The sequence below is a fragment of the Hippichthys cyanospilos genome, chromosome 3 (genome assembly GCF_059441005.1).
Source record: "Hippichthys cyanospilos isolate Australia breed blue-spotted pipefish chromosome 3, RoL_Hcya_1.0, whole genome shotgun sequence".
Lineage (NCBI taxonomy): Eukaryota > Metazoa > Chordata > Actinopteri > Syngnathiformes > Syngnathidae > Hippichthys > Hippichthys cyanospilos.
Genome location: NC_142371.1, coordinates 29,475,451 through 29,483,722, shown reverse-complemented (window position 1 = coordinate 29,483,722; position 8,272 = coordinate 29,475,451). Strand labels below are relative to the sequence as shown.

At 36.9% G+C, this 8,272-nt stretch overlaps 1 long non-coding RNA gene across 1 annotated transcript; it reads right to left on the bottom strand.

Moving 5' to 3' along the window:
- Window positions 1-703: 703 nt before the first annotated feature.
- Window positions 704-6,225, bottom strand: LOC148426764 (uncharacterized). Its single transcript, XR_015865006.1, has 3 exons — window positions 6,166-6,225; window positions 3,144-3,226; window positions 704-843 (listed from the first exon to the last, which is right to left on the bottom strand). It is a non-coding gene; the product is annotated as an uncharacterized LOC148426764 (long non-coding RNA).
- Window positions 6,226-8,272: the final 2,047 nt, after the last annotated feature.

The following is an 8,272-nucleotide window of genomic DNA, read 5'->3' as shown; positions in this document are numbered from 1 at the left end:
ATATTATTATTTCCTAATATTTGCACTTTTTTAACTGAAAATGTTGCCAAACTTGCAATATCCATTACAGTTTCTGTGCGGTTCTGAAGAAAACAGCAGCGCAAACTTGGTTTAGATGCCGCTTCAAGGCAGATATTTTAAGTTTTCCTATCTTTAAAGTAGACACCCCAATTTGGTCAACTCTTGCCAATCCCTCGTCAACCTTCCACCTCTCAAACATCAGCATTTGTTTGCCAATCAATTAGTCATTAGATTCATTTGAATCGGAAAGTGTAGTCCTATAATAAAGTCTTAGCCCTTGTATTCTATTTGCTGTTGTATTTATCATACAATATAAGAGCAAAACAATTTTTGCAAAGTTTTTATGTGGCTGGAGTGTCCCTTTGGTTGTTATATTCTATCATTTACTTGTGCACAGTTTTGTGATCTGTAGTCTGAAACTGTTTTTGGTCATGAAGGTTTTGCAGCACAACATGATGCAATAGTATTTTTGTTAGACTGTGTGTTGAAACATTTGTGTGATGACCTCATTTTTTTCGATCACTTCATTTTATTTTCTTCTTCACAACTGATGGATTTATTTCTTTTGTTATTACTTGCGGTGCTGAGTGTTGTGCTCGCTCAATCCCACTTGATTGAAGGCCTTCATTTGCTATGCAGCCATGTAAAGTGGAACCCTTGAAATATCACACTGCCCTTGGTCTTCCGTTTTTCATCACACACACTTTTTTTTCACCCCATGGGAATTCTAACTCACATCAGACTCAGGCATATAGACGGTAAGTCTTCCAGAAATATTAACAAAGAATCCACGTACAGATGCTGAAGCCTACTTCCATCTTTCTGCACAGAAAAACAAAAAAAAATCAAGGTTAATTGCACATCAAATGTTCATTTTTCTATTAAATAGAGATAATTGTCGTAAATCCTGAGGAGCATGTGTTTTGAATTAATATATTTTGCTTTTATACTGTATATGCTTTTGAACATGTTTTAGTACTTGCAGTCTGTTTGTTTAACATTATGTCATGTCAGCAGTAAACAAGGTTTTAGGTATTACATCATGAGAGGCATTCAAACATTTGTGTTTAAGCTTATTATGTATGAAATAGCCTATGTAACAAATATTGCAATTACAAAATGTGTAATGTTTGCAAGGACGTTTTTATACAATCTTTTTTAGAATTGATTGTCCTTTCAATTCTTCCATTGATTATCAAATGTTATCACCATTCCACTCTGAAGCAGCTAAACTGGTCATGGGGGCTGCAAACATGATTTTAACATTATTCACTACAACTTTGCGGCAGACATTTTTGTGTCAACCAATTTTTGTGGTCGACTTAACTTTTTTTTTTTTCCCCATAGTCCTACTAGTTTGCTTGATTTACTTCATAATACTGATATTACCAATAGGAGGCCATTTGAGGATTTTCAAGTTTGCTTTGCAGCTTCAAATTGATTAAAGATTTGTGAAAGAAAGCCCCACGTGCATGTTCCTCGCTAGGCGTTTTAAGCAGTTTTGCGGCAATGTGTCTCTGCGGTGTAGTCAGGTAACATTACTGACATAGTTGTTTCCTTTTGGCCCAAGGCGGCGGAGGGAGCAAGCACGAGGGATGAGTGAGCTGCCTCATGTTGTATACCAGTCTGATTTACTGTCCTGCCGTGTTTGAAGTCGGACAGGCGGAATTCACTTGGCTCTGCTTCTTTGTGATCACTCCTACCAGATTACAGCCCAGGTGAGGCTCCTCGCCATCAAGCACAGGATATAGGAAGTTGCTTGCTCCCATAGCCTCTGGACATTGCCCCTAAACTGTCAGCAAACTTATCATTGTGCTTATGTTTCAGTGTCAAACTAAACCCTCACACTAACCTGCTGGACACAATGACTGACTAGCTCGAATTTATGCCGCTGGCAGCTAGTAAAGAAATAAAATATTCTTGGGTTGTGAAAATGGCCCGGAGCATTTACATTTTGCGCAGCCAGACAGCACAGCGCAAGTCTGGCGTCAACTTTTTTTTTTTTCTCGTCAATCCCACTCAGCACACAAGCCAATACTTGAGCTGTACAGTGTAGCATAAAAAATGATTTTTGACAGCCTGCAACACTCAAAATTTTTTTAGGCTTTTGCTGTTAACTGTTTGTCATCAAGCAAGGATGTGCTTGAACGTTTAGCATGTCTGTTTGGATTTTGAATCTCATCATCTAGTTGTCCTGGGTGGAGTTTTGACTTTGACTTGTTTTTTTGTATCTCGAGTTACTAATACGACTATCGTGGGTCGTGCAGTGGAGTACTGATTAACTGATTATTTTTTTATACTTTTGACAGTTTAGTGTAACTTAAAGCAAATTTGTCATTTCAGAAGAGGGTATCAAACCTGCGTATCAAAGGTTGGTGATCCCTATAGTAGAGTTGCAACAGTTATTTGATTAATCAATAACTATTCAGTTATCAAACACATTAGCTTTGGGGGAGATTTAATCTAAAATTATCCAAACACATGGGACTTGGAATTTTAACTTCTCAATAATATATGTCTGATTTCTTTCTTTCCCTGCTTAAGCAGAGTGATTTGTGTTGAATCAAAATGAAACACTTGCTTTTACTTCAGAAGTAAATACCAAAATATTTCCCCTTTTCCTTGTCGCATACTTGTTTAACATTTTATTAGCATTGTAATTGAAATAAAGTCCTGTTTTTGAATAAACAAATGAAATTAGAACAGTTTTTAATCCAATTCATTCATTGACAAAAATCTAATCAATTATTTAAACAATAATTAGAGTCAGCCCCCAGTATTTAATATGCACTTTTGTGTTCTGAATATTCACAGTGTCTTTAAAACAAACTGAATGAAACTCCAAAAGTATTAGGAAAACTTCCCATTCTGTCTCACAACAAAACATTGTAAAATGTGGTCCACTTGCCCCAGGGTTCCGATTTGGAATTTAATGTGAAGTTTTAAACACACTGGGATTATTCTGAGCACAAGTGTATGTTGTCCCGCGTAATCAGGACACCAGCACACACCAAGCTCAGGCCAAAGCAATGTTGGTACGATGCGCCTGATTAGTCAATCAGCGCAAGGCGAAAGCAACATTTTCCCTTCCAAAATGTTGACACAGGTCTAGAATTTCTTACCTCGTCGCATCAGCTAATGGCGTGGGCATGTTGTCAGGGGCCAAATAGCAGCTTGATTGTGAGGAGAGTGAGATGGAGTTGATCTGCAGAGTCACAAGGCAGACTATAATCAGCACCTCTAAAAGTTCAATAGGATGCAGACATCACAGGAGGTGATTGGGGCAGACGCTGAAAGGTAGCTGATGTGTCCTGAGAACAAAGCACTCTTTAAATGTGGCATTTGGATTCAAAACAATGACAAGACCTGATATTTGCCTTTGATTGCACTGCAAAGTATGTCGGCAAGCTTGCGTAGTTGACTGGGTTTTATATTGGAGTGTGAGAACCTGCTTCTGTAAATATTCTTATGTACTGCTGGGATGGATAACATAGAATACATGTTATTTATCCCGACAGAAAATAAGTATCATTTAACTACCCAACCAAATATTTAATCAGTTTTTCTCTGAAATGCATTGGTAGCAAACGTAAGTGACAGAGATGATGTCAGGGGTCAGCTTCAACATGACAAATTTAATTTAATATGCAAAGGAAAGTCCTTTCATTCGACAATAAGTGAATGGTTGCTGTGAAATAAACATTAGTCATTAACATCTCAGATAAGAGACTTTCAAGTGTTTTTGGAGGCCTCAACAACCACTTTTGGAATTTTTGCATTTCAATGGTGATCTTAAGTCTTGAAGCTATTGTTGCTGTTATTTAAGTCTCAAGTCGCAGTGCTTTACTATTGGCATTATTCGGGTTTATCGTTGAAGGGGAAATCAGGAGAAACCTATATTTTGCAATGTTGAATCAGAGGGCTTGGAGTGCTGTGAGCTAAAAAGTAATGTTACCTCTTGCCCATTCATGTGGATCAAATATTTAAAAAAATGATTAGGGCATTGATTATTCTATCCAATAGTCAAGTAATCAACCCCCTACACACCCACCAAAAATTCAAAGAATATTTTATTAGAGTTTTAAATTAATTTTTTTAACATACATTTACACACATTAGCTTTTTTTTTTCTTTCATTTTAATAATAATTTACTAAGGTAGAACATGACCTAACGTGAGTGGATATAAATACAGTACTCATTGTTTATTGTTTTAACATACAGTGTATGAATTATTAGACACCAACAAAATTTGCCTCTGCTAAATGACAAACAATTGGAATAATCCTTTGCCCACTAGTAATTACCATTTAAGGTCAACAAACACCAAGTACCATGTAGTTTACACCTTCAAAATATGTACATTACAAGTGTAACACTGTACGCTGTACTGTATCTCAAAAGTCATTGACAGACAATGCTTCAACAGTATTCCATTAAACCTAAGATTGGAGCTTCCTGTTAGTTACAACAAAGTCAATAACTTCCTGTTAGTTTTCTGCTATGTTGCATCTTCTTCGTGGTGAGCGGAATGGGCACGTGTCATAGATGACGTTCTAATTTCAATACCTAAAGCCGAGGCACTATAGATTGTTTGCAGGGACATTTTCAGTAAACCTATTTTTAGAGTTGACTTGCCTTACTTGATCAACTGTATTTCTCAGCCCTAAATGGGATGTCACTTTATAGCCTCAGATTTGGAAACAAGCAACATTTGTACAATCATATGAAACTGTTCATACTCAAGATGGCTTTGACATATTGTGTTAACCCCATGTGTTATTATAGAATACAATACAAACACCTCATTAGAAAACTAAAAGTATGGCAAAACATTATTGTGGAAATTATATGCAAAGGCTTCTGGAGAGTCCCTTGATCATTGTTTAGCATGCAACATATTCTTGGCGAAGTGGTGTGTGGTCATCTTTATCAGGATCCACCCTGTGCATGAACTTACTGTGGTTTGACAAATCTTTGAGCGGAGTTCTTGAGGCGGAAGCGAGTCCCAAATTGAATTACATGCACAATTGTCAGCCACTGAGGGGGGCCATCACTAATTAAAACCATGTGATTGATGACACCAATGTTTCATGCCAGAGGAGGATAAATCACCCTCCTAGTCACTTTGCTGCATTGGATTCTGTCTGCACACTTCAACTTCAACAGCTGAGGGGAAGCAGCAAGCAGTGGAAGCAGGGCTTGTTTTGAGTGGAATGTGCTCATTGTTGTTTTTTCTACGCAAACCAACAAATGCATCTTTCAAGAAGTAATTCGACCTACTAAAAGGAAAGCTGTCCATCTAAGGTCAGCACTTTGTGAGCAATCACTGTCTAATAGCGTTTCATTATGTGTCACTCAAAATTGCATTACTGTGCCCTTGTTCTTGAATGTTTTCAGCCCATTATATGGTCCTGTGGTTTCGGGTTAAGAGTGGAAGTAATCCAGTATGTACTCTGCATTGCGGAGCCAGTTAGATATGAGTGTACTTGCTGGTGTGCTTGCGGGTAATGTAGAAATGCCTTTAAGCAAGGCACTGTACCCACTACTACCATAGCTCAGCTTATTCTTCTGGTAATTATTTCTTCAAGAAATCACCCCCTTCAACCTGCCCAGCCCCCCCCCCCCCCCCCCTCCCCACACACACACACGCACACACACATTTTTTCATAATCTTCTTTCGTTGAACATGAGTTGAAGTAAGTGGCTATAACTATTCATTAATCATTATCTTCAATAGATATTAGACACAGACAAAATTTGTGTACACTAGCTGGTTCGCAATCGTGGTTGGCATTAGCCCACTACTGCTTATCATTTAAATGGGCTGTGTAAGATTTAGACCGTTTCTCATTAAAAAGGAATACATTAAATGATTATACAGTATATTTAAAAAACTTGCAAATAAATGTATGTTTTAAATATAATCGTAGTTCAAGTTATTGTTAAATTATATTACATGGGGGGTGTTTGTTATAGCTACGGACAATGGTAAATGCAGCATCTCCTGCTGTCTTTAATTAAAAACTGCCAAATCTTACACAGTGTCCCTTTAAGATCAACAAATACTACAATTAGTTCACACCTACATAATGTTATATTATATGCACATTACACATGTGATAGTGTCTCTACAGTCACTTACAGATGATGCTTCATCTCGATTGTATGAGCAAACCTAAGAGTGAAGTGGCCTGTTTTATACAACAGGTCAATAACTTCCTGTTAGTCATCTTCTGCTGCTGCTTATTCTTGACAATTGGACACGTTTCAGCATTGACTGCTCCCTGCTGGTTAAAATCTGAACACCTACAACCAAGCCACAATAGATTGATTGCAGTGACAGTTTATATTCTCAGATAATACAGCCCTAGTGAGATTTTGGAAGTTATTGCCTTTATTTTGGAAAATTGGAAGTTCTTTCCTTTATTATGCTAATATTGTCTTTAATGAACACCTGCTAACTACTGGTTGAAATATAGCTGGAACAGAACTTCGAGGCACGGTATTAGTATATACCGTATACTGTATACTAGTTTTTCAGTAGACTTACCTGACTTGGTTGATTCATTTACCCAGTCATACTTTGAAGAAATGAACCCAAGGTACTTTGGTTAACATGTCGATGTCTTTGCATTATGTTAATGTGATAACATACCCCAATTCCAATGAAGATGGGACTCTTCATGATAATGTGCTTCTATAATCTAAATTATTATTTTATTAAGTGCTTTATTTTTTCCATGAATGGATGGATGGATTAACTATACATACACTATATTTGAACAAATATTGATGGTACAGTGGCTGAAACCACTTATGGAGAACATTCCATCCTCCATGTTGGCCCCCAAGTTAAATACAGGAAGTAAATTTTAATCAATATGTAGTAAACCCATGTTAGAATGCTTTCTAAGTCAACTATTTAAGCAGTTTTAAATTAAATCAGTGGCCGGGAAGAGTTTAACAATCTCAAACCACATACAAGCCAGATCCTGTCAGTGGGTAAGTCGTGTTCAAAGGACCAATTAGTGGGTCCTACCTTAGCCTCAAGCTAAAAAAGCCAGGGTGGAGGCGGTGGTGATGGGGAGGCCATCCACCTGAGAGGTGCACTGCTCTCCCCACTGGGCCTTAATTGGGAAGATAAGGACTGGTGGCAGTTACAGAGGCTTTTACCATTACATAGGACTTCATTGTGGCTGCTGACCATTTGATCTTAAAATAATTTACTTAATGATCTCACCGCGGGAGCAATTGGTACTGCTCGATTAGTCTGCAGGGTCTAATGGAGCTGGGAGAGAAGGAGGAGTGGGTGGGCAGGGGATAAGGAGTGACACAGTAAGGACTAAATGAATCTGCTGTGTAACCTTGGGGAGGTGTACATTTTGCATAAATTCACAGGGGAAATTCTGACAGTGTTACAGCCAAGTTTATAAATGTGCAGATTATTGCACCTTTTTAACAATCCAAACCAGAAGAGAGACTAATATACTTGTGGAGTTTAATTAATGATGAATATTTTGCTATATTAACTCTAAAACATGTGCACCTTGGATCACAGAACTGCGGAACAATGTCAATGTTTGCATGTTACATTATCCTTTTAATGCCTTAACTACTAAACGGCTGCATAAACAGATGCACTTTGCAAGTTCTTAACGCCATATATATGGCGTTAAGAACTTGCAAAGTGCATCTGTTTATGCAGCCGTTTAGTAGTTAAGGCATTAAAAGGATAATGTAACATGCAAACATTGACATTGTTCCGCAGTTCTGTGATATATATATATATATATATATATATATATATATATATATATATATATATATATATATATATATATATATATATATGGCGTTAAGAACTTGCAAAGTGCATCTGTTTATGCAGCCGTTTAGTAGTTAAGGCATTAAAAGGATAATGTAACATGCAAACATTGACATTGTTCCGCAGTTCTGTGATCCAAGGTGCACATGTCTATAGTAGTCTATAGTATAGTATAGTCTATAGTAGTCTACCTACTATAAAGTATAATATTTTATGTACACAACTGATTATTAAAGAAAAGTCATTTTGTCTCTTTAATTATGGCCCAAATTAAATCTTAAAATAAATACGGATTGTTGAAAAATAATATACATGTAAAAATAAGGACTTTTAAAAAAGAAAGCAACTGCCGTTTTTATATCATTTTTGTAATATTTACTACAAATACTGAATTTCCTTTGAATAAGTCCTCTTTAAACAGACT